Below are 20,838 nucleotides of genomic sequence, written 5' to 3' on the forward strand. Positions count from 1 at the left end.
CAGCAGGTAGCTGGTGCTCCATGGGCGGTTGGCAATCAGTTTGCTGACTATTGTCTGACGATCGGGAGGTGAACCTCGTGCACTGGGTGATGGATAGGTGTAAGGCAGGTGATGGACAGGCGAGAGGCAGGCAAATGGCAGATGATAGGCGCTGACAGTGAGTAATCTGTACTCAAAAAAGGCATCGAGATGCTGGCAGACTGTAGGTGATCACAGCAGACAAAGGGGGTAAACAGCAGGGGATCTTGCCTCATCAAGAAACAGATATCCTCTGCTTGAAACCGGAGTTCCGGAGCAACAAGGAATGCAGCCTCCCTCTAGTCTGCCATCTTGGATCTCCTGGAATGATTTTTAATAATTGGAAGCCATATATGTCTGCCACACACAGTGACAACATATTCTGTCAGGTGCCAACATATGAGATGAGAATAAATGAGAACCATAGTTCTTAGATTGCTGTGGGAAAGGGCCAAAGAGAGGCCAAGAAATACAGAAAGTCAAAATTCCCATTGGAACTTGGCTGTAATTTTGGAAGCAGACACTGGGAAAGCAAAGTGCACATTGAAAGAAAACTCCTATTTTTCTTACCTGGTTAAATTCCTGCCAGAGTCTCTTCTCTCCAGTGGTCACCATCGGCATGATTCTTATCTCTCCCCTTTGTCTTCCACGTCTATTCATGCAAATCCTGCTTGTTTTACCTTCGGAATAGGTCCAGAGCCTGACTTCTCTTCTTCTCCCATCATTTCATACCTCTTGACTTCAGTGTTTTCCCCCTGGGTCTCTTGGATTGTTCTTGACGCTCCATTACACACCACACTCGACTCCTAAACCCTTTGTCAATGATTCTTTTAGAAAATAACTCAGTTACTGTGTTCCTTTGGAAGATGGATATACTCAGTCCTTTGCCAAAACCTCTCCTCATTTCTTCCGCATGAGTGGCCTCCAAAGCCCTACAAAAATCCCTTTGCCTCCGGTCCTCGGTATTGTCCTTCATTGACTCCGCCTAGCTCAGCCTGAGCCAGTCCTTCCCCTGCCGGCTCTTCACCCAGCAGCTGCCCATCTCAGGTCATAAACCTAGGCCTGCTGCTCCTGCTGCCTGGACTCCCTTCTCTCTATTTCCTTTCCAGATTATTTTTCATTTTTACCTCAAATATCATGTTTGTCAGTATATGAATTTCTAACAACACTAATTACATTTACAATCCCTTTTGTCCCAGAAGTACCTAATTTTACCTTTTGCCCTTAAAGTAATTTAACTTGAAACTGATTCAATCCATTTTGCTCATTTCCGATATTGCAGACTAAAATGTAAATACTCTGATATCAAGCCTATAGGAATTTTCATCATTTTGTTCATTATTCCAAGTTCAGTAGCGAAAACTGTGTCTGGTACCAAACAGATACTGAATATTGAATAAATTCATGAAGGGGTGAAGGAATGAGTGATAAGACCCTGGGGAAATTTTAATATTATAGCATCTCTACTTTTCATCTTACAGATTTCCAAGAATCTCTTTGGACCTTTGGGCTGTTTTTCAAGTGGTGGGTTTTCATGATAATATAAAGTGAATTATTTTCTGTAAAGAACTTTTTTAATCACTGTGACTTAAATCTGTATCCAAAAGATTCTTCAGTTACCTCACATGAAAATTTGATGTGCTTCTAAGTTTTATTTCATTGATTTGTTGCTAATATGACTGACTTCTCTAGTTTTTAATGAAACCATGAGAATCAGTTTCTACTATTTTCAAAGACTAGAAAACTAGTGATAATAATTCAGGGCAGTTAGAATAAATGTGTTGTCTACTAAAAGTGTCCTAGCATTTGCCTTGATTGAAAAAGTAATGTTCAAGTATCACTTGTGACACTTTAGACTGAACACTACTGGATCTATTCAGACTAATAGTGTGAAATTAAAGTGTAAATTGCTGTATAACTTTATACAAATCTATGAGAATACTCTGATTAAAATGAATGGGATTAGGGAAATATTTCAGTACTTTGGGATTCAATGTTCATATTGAAATTTGCATCCATTCAAGGGAATACAATGTTATTTCTTCTTTACTCCAAGTTGCTCTTGGTAATAAAGTCAACTTTTTCTGGTTCTGTTCCTTGATGGTGATTCTTAAATATCCTTCACTATAGTGGGTGTGCATATGTGTTTAATATTTGACTTTATTCTTTACAAAATATAAGATCTAATTTTAGTATATTCACCTCCATTGTTTTCTCCCTTTTTAATTCCTGGCTGCATGGATTATATACTAAAATATGGTGTCTAATTTTTTTATTTCACTGAAACTAAGAATACCTGTCATTTTCAAGTTGTCACAACATTTAACATTCAATTGCTTCAATATTTCTCTATAGTTTAAATTAGGAAATTGATAACTTTCATCATCTGTTCATGGATATCTAAAGCTGGCCATCTTTGCTCTGTTTTCTCTTGGATGTTAGACCTGTGAATTTGCCACTTGCATGCTTGTGTTAAGGACTTACATTATAAAAATGAGCATAATTTCAACAGGGGAGCTGTTGTGCTAGTTTCAAGCTGTGAGCTTTCATGCAAAAAAACACCCCAGATATCATGAGCTAAGCATAGTATATGACACAAACAAACACTCAATGACTAATGATAACTGTTAGTTTTGAATGAATGTTTTAACTTTGGGTTAGAAAAATTGCATTATGTATGCGTTCTTTGAAGCCTGCAATGATACCAAAATTTCTTTGTGTATCTGTGTTGTGTTGTGAAATATATTGAATAATTTAAAATCTGCACTGCTTAATATATTTTAAATTTAATTAACATATTTCTTCTCTTATTTGCTAATAACTGAGAAGACAGAGAGGAAGCAAACAACTGTCCTTGAGTGAAATAATTCCCAAGAAACTGCCTAAACCGAGACTGGAATAGAGGAGGTTTGTGGAAGATTTAGTCCTTTCTCATATACAGTTTTTTCTTTGTAACAATTATGATTATAAGCTGACTAATATTTGAACCACATAAGAATTTAGTTCTAACATGACTAGAACTATTTATTTTGATATGAATCATTTAGTTTGCTTATAATGATGAAAGGAAAAAAAAATTCACTGAATGTGAACTAAGGCCAACCATAAATGCCACAAAACAAAGGTGTTAACAATACTCTAGGGATTATTTTTATTGTTATCATAAAAATATGTGAAGTACAGGGACATTCAGATCCAATCAAGTGGAGTCCTGTGTGTATCTCTTCCAGACAACACTCCAAGTGCTGTAGACACAAATGGGCATTTCTTAAAGGTATGGAGTAGTTCTCAAAGAGGCATCCTCTGCCTCCTCCAAAGGGCATTTGAAAATGGAGACTTTTTTAAAAATGCTATTGGCATTTTTTAGGCAGAGGCCAGGGCAGTGGCTAAACACCTTCCCCTGTAGAGACAACCCCCCACAGCAAAGAATTATCCAGTACAAAACGTCAATGGTTAGTCATTGAGAAACTCTGCTATATAGGACCATAGAAACAGAACAAATTTCAAGTACACAAAGCCCGTCCTACTTCTATGGGAGACATGGAGCCAAGGCTACTCAATACCTAAAGTCTCCACAGGAGGAAGTGAGTCGGTGTTGTAGATAAAGTACAGGAGAACTGCTTCCCCTCCCAGTTTTCTGGAGGCTCATGCTTGGGAAGGACCAAGAGCAGGATCAGAGCAGACACCGCTAAGTAATGGCACTCTGGAGAGGTACTGCCTACCCAGTGAGTCCGCTGCAGAGGTTCAGAGTCTGCCATGGCACAGAGCAAGGAAGCCTGGTTAGAACAGGGGCTGGACCTCGCCTGAGCAGACCATTTGGAGATGAAGTAGGCGGCTGGTAGGAAGCAGGACAACTGAGGAGATTCAGGACGTAGAAGGGCAAGAAGGGCAACCTTTTTGTTTGTTATCCCAGACATTAAGACAAGGGTTAGCAGGCAAGTAGTTTATGTGGAGGAAATCCCAGGATTCCGGGAAGAGCCAGCAAGGGCAAAGTGTGAGCACAAGGCAGAAACCCACTGGGAGCATCTGAAACCATATGTTCTGGAGAATTCTACAAGGCTGTGAAGAGATGACCTTAGTGTCATCACAAAAGTGAGGGCTAAGGGACAAAGATGCAGGTTCCCCACGCCCCAGTGGTGAGGTTGGCCTTTTGAGGTTTTCCTTTCCATGGTGGCCTAGTTGACTTTCCTGTGTTGATCCCAGCCTACTTTGGGGCTGGGAGGGTCACGTCCAGTTCCTTTTGCACACTGCAGCTTTATAACTGCTAGAAGCCAGCTAGAGATAGGCCGGAACTAGCGTATGTGGCATGTGAGGACTAACTCTCTCTCTCTCTCCATTGGAGGTCACGTAGGCCTGACTTCAGTCCTAAAGATTTGCACCATGGAGACTGAGAAAAGTCTATCTCGCAGCTTTAATAAATGTTATTGAAATGCCTTTCTTTACCTCAGAAAACTGACAGACATTTATCAGCACACTCCTGAAGATAGCTCCCATCTCCAAGGTCTTTCTAGAAGTGGCCAAGCTCACTGCCCGAGAACAGACTCAGCCGTGGACCACACAGCTGCTAGGTTAATTCACGATTGTCTATTTTTCCTTTAATACTATACAATGAACCAACATGGCTGTTAAACAGGACTTTTTTCCATGCATCTCATGAATCTTTTAATAACCTTCTCTTATCGTAGTATCAGCAAGAAATTGATCATTATGAATCTTTAATTGTATTAGCCACTTAATAATTTATCATTCCAATAAAATTACAAGTTAATGGTTCAATATGATGTGAGGGAGGAAATACTAACCAGGAATTCCCATGATCTTTTCTAGGAAATTATGAAAACAGTTTTAACATTTTTTACTGTTATATTCGTAATGAAATAAAGCTTAAGTAGAAGAAAGAATGTGCTGAAATAAAACTGAACTGAATTTGAAAATCATTCACCCTTAATAAGCAACGAGAACCCTGCAGTGTCTTCTTTTTATTTCTTTAAATAATTTATCATCTGAATCTCTCCTGCCTGGCAGCTATACAGGTAAGTTACTATAGTTTTTTTTTTTTTTTTTTTTTCACATGCCCTTTAGCATCTTTCACATCAAAGATGGTTCTTAGATGTTGAGAATAAATTTCTTGTATTCCTAATGCATTGCATATTTTTTAAAGACATTATGTAGCAATGTAGATTATTTCAAAGATCACAGGTTTTATATGAAGATGTAACAATGGCACAATCAACATTTTCTTTCATTTGTATTTCTCCATTTAATATGAGTTTTTATAAACATATTAATTTTAGTCCCTTTAAAATTGATAAGTGCTCTTCTGTCCAAAACTTTGAAATATTTAGAAAACCAAAACTTTGCCAGAAGTTCGATTGAGAGTTAAACTTCTTTGCTCCCGAAACATTACCGACCAGCATTGATCTCTTTAATTTATTCTACATAAAAATGGAATGTTTAACAAAAGAGATATCTACATTTTAATTTTAGTTATCACTTAATGTTGATTCAAAATAAAGTATTAATTAGCCAATAGCAAATCATAAATGAAGTATGAATGAACTATCATGGTAGGTAAGTTACATCCTTGCTTTAATGTTGTTATCCAACTCATGACGCTTATCTTCAAAGCTCAAGTGAAACCAACTCTTGCAAGTTAATAATGATATGAAAATTGAGGGTTAGAGCCAATCCTATTAGGATTTTACTTCTATAATATTTTAATTACCAATTTTTCTCCAACCCATCTCTCTTGACAATTTCAAATACATATACTAATTTGTGTGATGTACATATTTAAGTAATAGGAAAATATTCTTCCTAGACAGTAGGAAGAAGAATTAGTAAAATCAAGGCAAATGATTCATCCACAAATAATTTATAATATTCACATTAAAGAATGTAATAAACATGTACACGTGTTTCTATAATCCTTAATTTTAGTTTGCATTCTGATGCTCCAAAATCTTGATCAATAGATTTTCCCTGATGTTACATTTAGTTTTAATTAACATGACTAAACATGTTCATATTTTAAAATAACTTTTTTTTTAGTTTTTTTTTTAAATGATTTTTTGAACAGTCTTATTTACAGATACTAAAATGGTGATTAATAGCCATGGCTGCTGCATAAAATTGTGCCTTGCCATCCAAATTTTTACTTATCTTATGAAGATTTACAAAAAAGTTATGCACCATCCATTGAGAAATGTGTCCTAATTTACTTGCACGTGAGCGTGTTTCGTTCTGAGCAAGTCTGAAGGGGCAACTACAGAAGGCAGTGGGGCATATCCCAACCACTTCCCAAGATAAACACCTCTCGTGCTAGGTTTCTGCTGCCTAAACATGGGTAGTCCCTCTGGCCTCCCTACCCTAGCCCAAGTGACTTCTTATTTCATGGGCCCTGACACTCATTCTGGCATTTGAAATACTACAACTTCTGGTCCAAAGAGTTCCATGTTCTGATAAACTACGGTAAGGGAGGAAAGATGGCGCTCTCCCTGCAACACTCAACCCCCTTGTGGACTAAGCCTGCCTGCCAGTGCCACACACTTTCCAAGACAGAGCAGCCAGGTTCCATGCAATGTAATACCAATGGTTATTTTTTGGTAATTAGCTTAAAATAGTCCAGTAAAATAAGGAACAGTTATTACTTGGTGATGCATATATGGTCTCTGTGAGGGGAAGAGGAAGAGAATAATTTAATAAGCCAAACATTAAATAGAAAGATTGTTATAAGTGACCTTGAGAATATAATCTTAAATAAATATATATATGTGTATATATATACATGACATGTATATATATGACTTTTAACATTTTCCTCTTTTCCTAATGCAATATGAAACTATAAATATGAGTTCCTGAGCATGTCTATGTGAACTCTAATAAAATGCAGAAATAAGTTTTTAAAAGCATCTATTTGCTTTTCTAAAAATTAATTTTTAATTTGTTCTAATTAGTTTTACATGACAGAAGGTATTTATACATTTCGATAAATCATACATAAATGGAGTGTAATTTCTCATTTTTCAGATTGTAAATAAAATAGGATCTCATTGGCCATGCAGTCATACATGTACATGAAGTAAAATGTCTGTTTCACTCCACTATCCTTCCTACCCCCATTCCCCTTCTCCTCCCTTCACTCCCTTCTACCTAATATAAAGTATTTTTCCCTAGCACCCTACCCACCTTATTGTGAATTAGCATCTACTTACCAGAGAAAACATTTGACCTTTAGTTTTCGGGTTTGACTTATTTAGCTTAGCATGATAGTCTCTAATTCCTTCCATTTGCCAGAAAATGCCATCATTTCCTTCTTCTTCAAAGCTGAGAAATATTCCACTGTTTACATATATTTATATATATGACATTTTCTCAGTTTACTGGAGGAAAAAGATGCTTCTAACATTGTATTATGCTTGGGGCATTTAACTTTTGTACCACATTTCATAAGATCCTCACTTATCTAGTGGTTTCCAATATGCCAGTGTGATAAAGTTAATTCCTTAACCTTAAGTCAAATTTCAATTAGTAAATATGCCAAAACCTTAGATATAAATATGAACAAATTTGAATATGCTATGTACCTTCTATTTAAAATGGAAAATGAGTGATTGTTCAGTGACCCATTTCCTTATATTTTTTTCTGGTGTGATATTTTCCCAATCTTAACCAAGGTTCCTAAGGTGCATAGGAAGCTTCAAGATCCTCATTTGGGTATAGGATACTCATATAAATGTACATGTGTTTCTTTAGAAATCTTTAATGATAGTTAGCAAATTAAAGGATTAGTTCAAATAGCAAAATAGTAAGGTGCTTCATTGTTTCCCTAACCTAAGTTTTGTTGCATTTATGTTGTAAACCAAAAAGATACTTCATTTAAAAAACATAAATCTAAGAAAATCAATATACGTATCTTATATATGTAATTATCTCTACACAAATGTAAGGATAATATATAGTTATATAATATGTGTTTATATAGATAGTATTGGTAACATTCAGCTTTAGTATAATGCATAACTGTATCCTGCACTGTAAATGTATTTACTCATTTTAAGATTAAATTATTTTAATATGGAAGTGCATCCTGAAGACTTGTGCCATCTGCGGATGGTGGAAGAATGAGTCTCTTTCTCTTCTCAGCAGCAGACATTGCTTGTGGTTTAAGTGAGGCAGTCAGAGTGGAGTTGGGGACCTGGGCTTTGCATGATTCCATCCTCTAGTTCATAAGGCAACTTTAAAGATCATTAAGGAGTCCTCACAGCAGACACAGAAATGATATGTTCAGTAGGCAGTTGCCTGTTTTGGGTTTGTATTTATAGAAAACATGGGCCATATATATGCATGGCAATGAATATTACTAATTCTTACATGAACAAAAATGAAGTTTTTAAAGGTTATTGAAAATATTGTATACTCGTAATTTGAAAAATGTAACGATATTATGTAGGAAAACCTAAAGAATTTGTAATCACTGTATAAGATTTAAAATATGAAAATACTAGAAAAATATTCAGTGTTTCTCTCAAAAAATCTCTCTATGTAATTATATCACTGTCTTGTCTCTCTGCAAGGACTCACCAATTATTCTGTGAGGACACTTCTATGTGGCTAATAGAGTAGTACTTTTAAAAAATTTACCAAATTTCCATCAACAGTTTTTGGGGAAACCCAGGATTGAACCCAGGGGTGCTTACCCACTGAGCCACATCCCCCATGTTTTTTACATTTTATTTAGAAACAGGGTCTCATTAAGTTGATTAGGACCTCTCTAATTGCTGAGACTGACTTTGAACTCTCAATCCTCCTCCTTCAGCCTCCAGACATGCTGGGATTATAGGTGTATGCCACCATGCCCAGCTCCAACATTTTTACAATAGAAAACTTGGAAGGGACCCACCATTTGACCCAGTTATCCCACTCCTCTGTTTATACTCAAACGACTTTAAATCAGCATACTACAGTAATGCAGTCAGATCTATATTTATAGCGGCTCGATTCACAATAGCTAGATTGTGGAACCAACTCACATGCCCTAAATGAATGGATAAAAAAACTGTGATGTATGTACACAATAGAATATTATTCAGCCATAAAGAAGAACAAAATTATGGCATTTGCAGGTAAATGGATGGAGTCGGAGAATATCATGCTAAGTGAAATAAGTCAATCCCAAAAAAACCAAAGGCTGAATGTTTTCCCTGAGAAGTGGATGATGATATATAATCGGGGCGTGGGGGAGGGTAAGAGAGGAATGGAGGAACTTTGAATTGTGTAGAGGGAAATGAGGGAGGGAGGCTGCAGGGTTATGAAAGACAGACATTATTACCCTATGTACATGAATGATCACATGAATGGTGTGAAACTACATCATGTAGAACCATAGAAAGAAAAGTTGTACCCCATTTGTGTACAATGAATCAAAATGCAGTCTATAAAAATAAAATAAAATAAGAGTATTGAAAAAAGAAAATAGTTTTATGTTCTGTTTCATGAATGTGGCTGCTTCTTCATGGAACTATTAATTACTATACATTTCAGTAGGTGGGGCTACAGGAGACAGAATGGAAAGAGGTGAAGCGAGGCTGTGCTTGCTGCAGATGAACACGGTAATTGAGATTATTTGTCCCTTCTAGGTGGGCGTGTTGTGATCTTTTGCATGTTAGCAAAGTTCTACTTCTAAAAGAAATAAAATAAAATGAAATAAAACTTAGTCAAATTGTTCCTCCTAAGAATATCTGCAGGATACAGTACCCAGTGGTGTAGAAATCATTTGGGACACTGCTCTGGTTTTGTGCCATTGAAGGGACAATTGAACCCAGATGTGCCAGGCATTTTTGTATCTTTGAGTCAGAGGGAGGTGCAATGTTTGTAAACCGTGCTGTCCTAGCATGGCAAGGGGGAGTGGCTCAGCCGTAGTGCAGAGGCTTCTCCTGTCAGTCGGGATGTGCGTTAAGTGATTCGCCAAGTCCTAGGATTTCTATTCTCTCTCTACTTCATGTTTTCACTTTTTCTTTTTAATTATATATGACGGTAGAATATATTTTGACCTATTATGCAAAATTCCCCATTTTTGTGGTTGTACATGATGTGGAGTTTCAGTGGCCGTGTATTCACATATGAACACAGGAAAGTTATGTCCGGTTCATTCTTCTGTCTTTCCCATTCCCATGTCCCCCTTCCTTCCCCCGACTCTGCCCTGTCCCATCCAATGCATCCTCTACCCCTGGCCTATTGTGAGTCAGAATCCACATGTCAGAAACAACATATGACCTTTGGTTTTCTGGGATTTGCTTATTTCACTTAGCATGATAGTCTCCAGTTCCATCCTTTTACTGGCAAATGTCATAATTTCATTCTTCTTTAAGGCTGAGTAATATTTCACTGAGTGTATGTACCACATTTTCTTTATCCATTCATCTGTTGAAGGGCACCTAGCTTGGCTATTGTGACTCGAGCTGCTATAAACATTGATGTGGCTGCATCACTGTAATATGTGATTTTAAGTCCTCTGGGTATATGCTGAGAAGTGGGATAACTGGGTCAAATGGTGGTTCCATTCCAAGTTTTCTGAGAAATATCCATACAGATTTCTAGAGTGGTTCCACCAATTTGCAGTCCACTGGCAATATATGAGTGTACCATTTTCCCAAAATCCTTGTCAACATTTATTGTTACTCTTATTCTTGATAATTGCTATTCTGACTGGAGCAAGATGAAATCTCCATGTGGTTTTCTTTTATTTTGTTTTCTTTTTGGGGCAGATACCAGGAAGAGAACTCAGGGGCACTTAACTACTGAGCCTCATCCTAAGCCCTATTTTGTGTTTTATTTAGAGATAAGGTCTCACAGAGTTGCTTAGCTCCTAACTTTTGCTGAAGCTGGTTTTGAACTCATGATCCTTCTGCCTCAGCCTCCGGAGCAGCTGGGATTACAGGTGTGCCCCACCGCACGTGGCTCTGTTTTAATTTGCATTACTCTAATTGTTAGTGTCCTATCTCCACTTCAAAAACTATGTAACACCCAGTGGCTCTGGAGTCTGAGGCAGGAGTATCACAAGTTCAAAGCCAGCCTCAGCAACTTAGCAAGGACCTAAGAACTCAGCGACACTCTGTCTCTAAAAAAATACAAAAATGGGCTGGAGCGGTTGTGTGTTCCTGAGTTCAATCCCTGCTAAAACAACACAACACAAACAAACAAATAAACAAACAAACAAAAAAAAGCTATGTAACAGTGAAAAGATTTGTAAATTTTTCTAGGTTCCAGTGTGTTCATCATTGATAAAAATATAGAATTTCCTAATTTTACTCATCTGCTGGTAAATATAATCTCAAAAGAAATACCACTCATATAAGTGAATGATAGACACTTTCAGGAAGATATAAACTCTCAATGTTAAAGCAAATTATTTGTATGAAATGCTTACTCATGGAAATGCTCTCTGAAACAGTGTGCAAGACAATACTTAAATTTATGGTACAATTATTTCCATTTTAATAGAATAAAATACAGAAAAAACTATCAAAAGTTACTGGGTTTGTTCATTTAGTTGTTCGAATTCTTTAGAATACTTAACTGTACTTCTTTGGTAGATTCACAAGCTCATGTGCTCTGTTGCAATTATTCTTTATTCAAAGGAAAAAAAAGAGCATTTCATTGCATTTTATTTAGAACCTTGCAACTCTACATGAATGGTTTTATATAGAAACCTTGGATATGTCACTAAGACAGGAGAGAGAACATATTCAAGTTCCCGAAAACACAGTTACTATAAACAGATAAATATATAATATATACATATATTTATAGATACCAGGAGTTGAGTGCCTTTCTTGATAAGATTCAAGCTCCTTTTTTGTTACGTTGTTTACTTTGTTGTCCATCAACAGAATGAGTACTTCAGGTCATCAATTTGAAAATGGAAAAGCTTTGGGTGCCCTTTCTGCTTAATACTGATAATCTCTCCAGGTTATTTGCACAAGCAATTCGGATCATTCTAACAGATCAATAGACCAAACATAAAAAATTATGAGGAGGTTAATAGATGGTTTAAAAAAGTCAACTAAGTTTCTTTGGACATTCATTGATTTATTTGAATAAGGGGTTTCAAGTACACCAGAGCAAGCTTTACAGACAACAAATAGAATGGTCATAATTGCAAATCAGATAACACATGCAAAGACCAGCACTGGTCTTGCTTATTGAAAATGGTAAGTAGATATTGAATTCTCCACATAACTACTCTCGACATTTTTAATTCTTTTAGTCAGTGTAAGATTCATGGAATTCGTATTTGGTAATTTAAAAGTCATTCTATCCTATTGCTTGCAAATAACAAAACAAACAAAAACTACTAATTTGGGGGGATGACTGATATTTCAGGACCATTTTCCAGATACTTGGCTTCTGAGCTCAATTTGCAAATGAACATAGCCATGAATTATAATTACATCCTGTGAAATTAAATCTTTCAGTGGGTTTCTGAACAAGGAAAAGATCCATCCAAAAAGAAGTCACCCACACTTCCTGTGAATTTAGGCATGAGACTTGGCGCCAAAGGAAAGGGCAACCTGAGATCCGGGAGCATTCTGAGAGCTGAAAAGAGAGAGGCTGGTTAATTGTTGATAGGCCATGTGGTGTGACCCCCTGGTGGCAGGATAAGTAAGCCTATTTTCTTAGCTATTATTAGGTGAGCCTTTTGTCATTTGCTAATTAAAAAACTTTCTGTGTCCATGCATAATAATGTAAGGTTGAAATCACGGGTACAAATGTACTCTAATCTAATTCAATGGGATGGATATAAACTATTTGAGAGACTATAATACTCAGTGATGAAGCAATGTCAGCATTCAGCATAGTGAGTCTCAGGGCTTTCACTATGAAAAAATATGTTGCAAGAAGCAGAAAGTCATCAAAGGTATTGATCTCCTTTGGAAGAAAATAGATGGACAGATGGTTTGTAAGATAAACACTTTAAATATGAGAAGAATATCATGTAAATATAAAGAATTGGGAGAAAAAAGAGTGTCTGCCACACACATCCTAAAATTCTAATTTAAAAAAAAAAAACATATTAGTATTAAATAAAGTAGATTTTGAGGAAAATTTGTCACTAGAGTAAAAATAGGTTATTTCAAAATGTAAAAAAAGGATATGAATTCAGCAAGAAAAATATTCCAGTAAAAATTTGTATTCACTGAATAACATTTGTTAAAAAGTTTGATAGGGCTTATATTTACAAGTAAGCTCTGGAAACTTGATGTCAAGATTCATGACTGTATTTGATTTTAATTCATTTGTGCACTGAGATGTGCTGGGTGTACATCTTAAGTATTCTTTGGCCAGAAAAAAGATAAGAGTGTGAGGTTATGGATATGTTAATTAGCTTCATGGTGGTAATCATTTCACCACGTTCATAAATCAAAAATCACTTTATCCACCTTCTGTATACAAGTACAATTTTTATTTTTCAATTATACCTTAAAAACACTGAAAAAAATATGTGAACAAAAGTTGACTAAAATAACAGAAATAGGCAAACCCACCATCATATTTGAAAGTTTTGTCTTACCACCCATAGTAAATGATAAAATGCAAAGTCAATTAGAATACAGATAGGTTGAACAAAAAAAAAAACTAAATAATTTCACTTAATTGACCTTGTAGGACAAACACAACTGAAATCAGGTCCACGCACCCTGGTCACTTAGGACTGTGATTGTCTGTGAATGAACAGACATATTTAAAAGGCATTCTTTGGAGAAGACTGATTCTGATTATCAAAGAGATACAATGCTGCTTTTACAAAAGAGGTTTCCTCACTAACACTTGTTTTCTAACACCTGTGTATGTTTGAGTCTTTGTAGAGTTTTCCTCTGAGTCTGAGCTTGTTGGAAACTTTTCTGCATCCCACAGCACAAGTCAGAGGGAGACACACTCTTTTATCCAGGGCGGTGGAAAAATGGGTTTCCTACCACCATGTTCTAAGATGGTCCTACTGTGAGATTACCATTTTTACACTCATGGAAGTTCCTCCTTAGAATTCAATGACTGAATGCCATGTGGATTGGAATCTGAGACAGGAAAGGCATTAATGGAAAAACTGGGAATATGCAAATACATATTAGTTTGTGTAATAAAAGAACAGTTGAATACTGTCCTGTACAACTAATTAGAATAAATTTAAAAATTAATAAAAAAAAATTAAAAAAGAAAAAACAGTTGAGATATTTATCTTGGGTTGTTAATTATTTTATCTTACAAATTTATTTCCCCAATGGATTATGAGCCTCTTCAATACAAATATATCCACATCATACTTTCATGTGACTTAATCACTGATTCAAAATCTATCAACTGCCTAGTTTTGTCGCAAAGAATATGTAGTGATAAATAAAATTCATACTTTGTTGATTCTATAGTCTTTTGAGTGTAGACACAATTTAAATAAACAAATAAATATATTGTTGAAATACATGCAGAAAGATAATTGCAAGTTTTATGAGAAACTTATAAAACCACTGGGGCTCAAAAGTTACCCTCTGAATTAATCACATTTAACCAAATATTCAAATATAAATAATTCCTTACAGACAGATTTAAATTGAGAAGGTCAAGAAGAAAATGAAGATTTTCCTAATGAGTCAAAAAAATTGTTCATGATGTTACATGTTTAATAAGGAGGATCTGAAAACAACCAGAACAAGATCAAGGTGGTCAGGAAGCAGAGATGGAAAACGATCGCTACCAACTTGAGCAAGATAAATTAGTATGGTCTTCCTCACTGTGCAAGCTTTACATTTCAGTTATTAAAAGTTAAAGAGGTATAACATTAAATTCCTCTCTTATTATTTTGCAAAAAAGTACAACTTGGAGGAAGTGAGAAAAGAAGAAGTGAAGACACGGATGATGAAGTTTGGACAAAGAAGAACTTGGACTAAATGAGAGGGAATTTGCAGCAATGGGGAGGATTGGTACGTATGGGGACAGATTTAACACGATTGAGTGATTAACTGGGTTCGGATATTGAAGAAGTGTCAACAAACAGTCTCAGGTCTCTAGATTATAGTACTGACTGAAGCAGACGCATCTTTCATGAAATAAAGCAGTAAATATTTGGGATGGGCATCAAAAATCAAATTCCGCTAATGTTTACTTTTAGATATCTGTTACACATAAAGGTGGGCATCAATATATGAGTATGAATCTTGGAAGAGAATCCAGGATCACATACATAAAACTGAAATGCCTTGGTATATACCTATTATGTAATGATTAGCTTAGCTTAACAAGAGTTCACAGTTGCTTGTCCTAAATGACACTCTTAATCCCATTATGGTACCACTCCGTCTAAAAGTCTACAGTTATTTTGGAGGCGTAGTTTATGAAATTCCTAGTGGTAGAAGAGACCTGTGTGAGATATTTTCAGGTAAGCTTTCGATGCCATGTAAGTTCTTAGAGTTCCGTTTGTGTAATCAGCATTTATAGAAGGCTGCTTTGAGTTGAAAGGTATTTTGGAATCAATCTGAAGTCTATTTAATGCAAACCATGAAAACCACAATTGAGAAAAAAAATTTACTCTGAGCTTCACAAAAATTGGCTAAATGGCAATGGAACAATGAAGTGCTTAAAAAAGAAAACTAAAACTAATGAAGTATTTTTCATATGTAAATGACTCAGAGTGATAATAATGCTGTTAATGACAATACAACTGTGATTCAGGAGAGGAAAGGAGAAACAAATGACTCTTTGCACATAAAAATATAACCAAGATCCTGCAGTTTGAAATGGCTTGAACTCTTTAGAGGAAATGCAACTCCTTTATTACAGTCAATCTCATCGTCATAGAGCAGGAGACTAATAAACTGATAATAATCTTTATTGCATTTTAATACAAATTCACTGCTGATATTGGTTGGTTTCCCAAAGGGTACTTTTCTGTCCCAGCTTCCACCATCGAAAATACCCCCAGTCATTTACTTTTTATTTTTGCTTATATCTCATTGAGCAACACATGCACTTATGGGAATACCTTAATAAAAGAGGGACTGGACAAACAACTGAGAACACAGCAGTGCCCTCCAGCAAGAATTTGGGAGGCTTTGCCTCCACCAAGAAAATTTAAGTAAATTAAGTTTTCCATAATTCTCTCAACTGCTAAATGGGAATGTAAAAACTTTATTATACCATGATTTTGTAATCATAAAATTTGTTAGAAGTTGTGACAACTTTCAAACATAAATACTTATATAAGATATATTCTATAAAGGATTTATCAATACTCATATAATTACTTATTCTGGAAGTTGTTATCTATAAGATGGGGATTCACATTGGTATACAAAAAGGGGAAATGGAAATAGGTACCTAATTTTTTTTTCTTCATCCAGTGTATGGTAAAAATGTAAAAAGAAAACCAAGCCACTTGTAACAGCACTGTGTCTGAATTTATGTCAAACTAGATGTTGGAGTTCACATACGAAAATTCTCTATCGGTGCCAGTCCAGTGATGCAGAAATAATGAATGAATTATGGAAAGTCATATAGTTAGGAAAAACTTTGATTACAACCAAGATGACATTTTAATAAATTGTCATCCATAAAATTCAAAAGAAACTCATTTGTGTTGACCTCTTTGGTGCACCTAGACTCAGGAATGGAAACCAGCAGAATTAGAATCCTGAGTTGTGCAAGGCAAGAATCCTTGTATGAATGCAGGGGTAGAGGTTGACCTTTGAAGGTAAGCCAGGAAAGGGTAGGATTGTTGTTCCTGAGGAGTCACATGGAGGACATGGTGAGAGAGACAAGGAAACTAGGTTTGGTGATGTCATAAGTCAACTCAGAGGCTTCATCTACAAAATCTTGGTATCACAAGATTATCAGCCTGACTATCTGACATCAAACTGCAAAATTTAAGTGTACACCTTACCCCTGTCTATCACACTGACTGTATTTGGAGATAGGGCCTTTAGTAAGCATCAACTGAGATTGTGTGTGTGGGTTCTAATTCAATCTGACGATTCTCCTGAGGAAATTCAGACACACCAGGAGGTGTACACAAAGAAAGGAACATGTGAAGACACAGTGGGAGGGAAGTCATCCTAAAACCCAGGAAGGGGGCCTCAGAGGAAACAGATCCTGCTGGGACTTCTAGCACCCATAGCTGTGAGAAATTAAATTTTTATTGTTTAAGTCATTCATTCTTGAAATTTTAACAAAGTCCTAGAAAACTAACACAAACATCTCCATCTGAAGTAGGAAAACCAAGTGACCAAGTAACCAGAATGAAATATCTATAGGGAGATTGAAAAACAGACTTTAGTAAGACACACCCAGGTTAGGAATGGGTTGGTCAAAAAATGGCTGAAATGCTCAGGAAAATCTGCCGGTGAGACAGAGATAGTTCCAGTTCTCCTCAAACTTGTTAGCTGAAGAATACAATCTGATATTTTGGAACTTGAAAAATATTCACTTGCACCCTAGAGAGTTCCTTTGTTACTTAATGAAGATCTTTTCTTATTTGATAAATGTGTAAGTACATGACTAACTCCACTGGGTTCCTAGTCTCTTGTTTTAAGAATGCACAATACTTTGTTGATAACTACTACCTCTTAGATGTTTTTTCAAACATCAAAGGATTAGCAGCCTGACTGTCCAACATTACCCTGTTCCTGCAGAACTATGTTTTCTTCAAAATTTATGTCTCAGCTTTAATCCCCATATATAAAAATCATTAAGTGAAGGTATTGGATTTGTCTGAGATTAAAATTTTGTGGCTGAGAATTTTACTGCCACTGAGTTAACATGTCATTGATGTACTAAAGTGTAAAGGATGCAGAAAATTCATTGGTGATGACAACCAGTGACTGCACTCTACAGTGAGCAACTATGACATGAAATAAAGCTTTTATAAAAATTCTTAAAACCTCACTTATCATATAACAGATGGCAATGTCACAAAAATAAATTCGGTCACACATTGTATTTCTTTTGAAATAGTATAAGATTGCCTAATAGTGATTGTGAGTTTTATGATGTATGATATTTGTGTTTTAATTATCATTGATTAGTATTTTGAAGTTCACTAATAATGAAATGAGTTTCCACTCATTTTTTACCGGAGTTTATAATATTTGTTTTAAATATGATAAAATGGTGACTGTATCAAAAATGTTAAAAGTCTTAGAATATTAGGACCTAATCCTCTGAAACTTTCAAAAACATTTATAAAAATAGTGAAAAAATCAAGAAACAATTTCCTCTTCTCTTCAACCAGTCGTAAAGGTAATTTTGTCCTGTCTGTAAAAAAACGTAAAACAGATTTTGCATGTTGTGAGTGCTTCTGAATTGACCCAATTCCTTCTCTTTCCTTCAGATATTTTAAAAAACTAGGTTCTATTACTTTTCATTTAGGAGAATATTCCCACATAGAATTGGTTTTATTTACTAGCTCATGAACTATTTCATAAAAATATTTCTATTTTGGGGCTGGAGTTGTGGTTCAGTGGTAGAGCACTTGCCTTGCATGTGTGAGGCACTGGGTTCAATCCTTAGCACCACATAAGGATAAATGAATAAAATAAAGGCGTTGTGTTCATCTACAACTAAAATATTTTAAAAAATATAGTTTATAACAAAACTTCAAGTTTTCTGTCACTTGCACCTTGCTACTAAGTATTTTAATAAACCCACTGTTGTTTGAAGTGTATTTGTATATATTTGATTAAAGTTTACTGTATTAATGCAATTTCTTTTAAATATAATACATAATTTATTTGAACTTCTTGTGTGGAAAAATCAGAAACAGCTTGACAAAGGGACAGATCATTAAAGTAATTTGACATTTTCTTTTGTATATTTGTGCTATATAACCCTATCTGTACCTCTACCATTTAAGAAAACCATCCCTTAGTGAAGGTAAATATTGTTTGGGGAAAACAAGATGTCATTTGCAAGTGAATAGTGCTTTCTCTCCTTATTTTTTCTGTTTTCACTTTTTTGCGGGAAGGGGTACTGAGGGTTGAACTCAGGGGCACTTGACCATTGGCACATATCCCCAGCCCTATTTTGTACTTTTGCTGAGGCTGGTTTCGAACTCCCAATTCTCCTGCCTAGGCCTCCTCAGCCTCTGGAATGACAGACATGTGCCACTGCACCCAGTTCTCCTTATTTTTTTAAGTTTTTCCAAAAATAGAGCAGATGTTCCAGAGCAAAATTCAGAGATTTTTTTTTTTTCATTCTCCCTACATGCAGAGATTCAGAGCTACAGTCACAGATGTGACAGTGAGTTAATAATTTGCAAAAGAAGCAAAAATTGTACTGCAAAAAATATTATATAGCATATGCATGGGTGATGAGTTCCTTTTTATGTCTTTGCATTTGTTAAATTCTTACTTCAACCAAAGTTTACATAAGGAAACCAGGATGGGTCAGTGGAAATGCCCATATTACCAAGAAGGATTCAAAGAGAGGAACATGTAGATGATTTGTCATAAAAATTCTGTAATGCCCTGTTCTAAAGAGATTTGTTTTATATTTTCTTGTCGGGGTTTCGGCCGGACCCCTGGCCCTAGGTGTGGCAAGGCTAAGATGGCGCCTGGCAGTGAGCCAGAGCAGTTAACTTTTGCACAAACAACTGACATTATTTTGAGGAAGTTCCAGGGATTGGCTAAGCTCCCTGATGGACAGTACAGGTCCACTATACGCCTGCCTTCGCTGCCTGTATATGTTAATGCTCTCCCCTCGTGCTCAAAGGCTGATTGGTTACAAGTACTGTATATATTGAAGTGTAAGTTCCTCAAAGAGGGAACAAAGAGAGAGAACAAAGAAAGAACTATGAGGAAGAAGCGCGCAAAATAAAGAGCTCAAAAGAACCAGGCCTGTGTCTTATCTCTCTGCGGGCAGGGAGTGCGATAGGTGGCGCCGAAACCCGGGAATCTACAGATAAAGTAAGAGGTAATTATTTATTTTCATTTATGACCTTGAGTCCGTCATTGGTAGTTCATTTATGACCTTGAGTCCGTCATTGGTATTTCATTTATGACCTTGAGTCCGTCATTGGTAGTTCATTTATGACCTTGAGTCCGTCATTGGTATTTCATTTATGACCTTGAGTCCGTCATTGGTATTTCATTTATGACCTTGAGTCCGTCATTGGTAGCCGGCAGTGAAGGGTAAAGAACCCAGAAAAAAAAAAAAAAATTAAAACTTCATAGATAGATGCAGTGGTACCAGATTGTTTGTGTGGTGTGTGTTATTTTTGTGTTTGTTGTGTGGCTTGTTTGTGTGCTTGGAGCTCTTAGTGCTGTAAGATTTAATCATAGGAACAGAACTGTCTGGGACTGGAATGAAGCAGCCTCTTAGGGAGTTGTTGGGGAATCACGGAATGCCGCTGAAGGCAGAACAGCTTGAGCATTCCTTGATACCATAAAAAAGGTCTCTCCGTGGTTTTTAGATAAAGGGTTGTTAAATATATTCCTCAGTGGAAGCACCTGGGAGAGGATCTACACATAACAAAAAAAAACAAAAGCTGTTACCTGTTGGAACTTTAGCCAGTTGGTCCCTGATTAAATCTTGCTTACAACATAAAGATAAACAAAATCTAAAGGGACCCCTGGAAGAGGGAAGTCAGGTTTTAGAAGAGATTAAAGAGAAACGGTTCTGTTCTCAGAACTCAGAAAGAAATAATAACTCAGAAGGGGAAGATTCAAAAGAGGAACTTTCAGGGGAGGAGCTAGAAAGGACATTTGGGAAGCTAACAATGCAGTCTAAGCGCCCTATTAATGATGACATTGACACCGGTGAAGACTCGAGACC

Source organism: Sciurus carolinensis, chromosome 6 (assembly GCF_902686445.1).
Source record: "Sciurus carolinensis chromosome 6, mSciCar1.2, whole genome shotgun sequence".
In the NCBI taxonomy this organism is placed as follows: domain Eukaryota; kingdom Metazoa; phylum Chordata; class Mammalia; order Rodentia; family Sciuridae; genus Sciurus; species Sciurus carolinensis.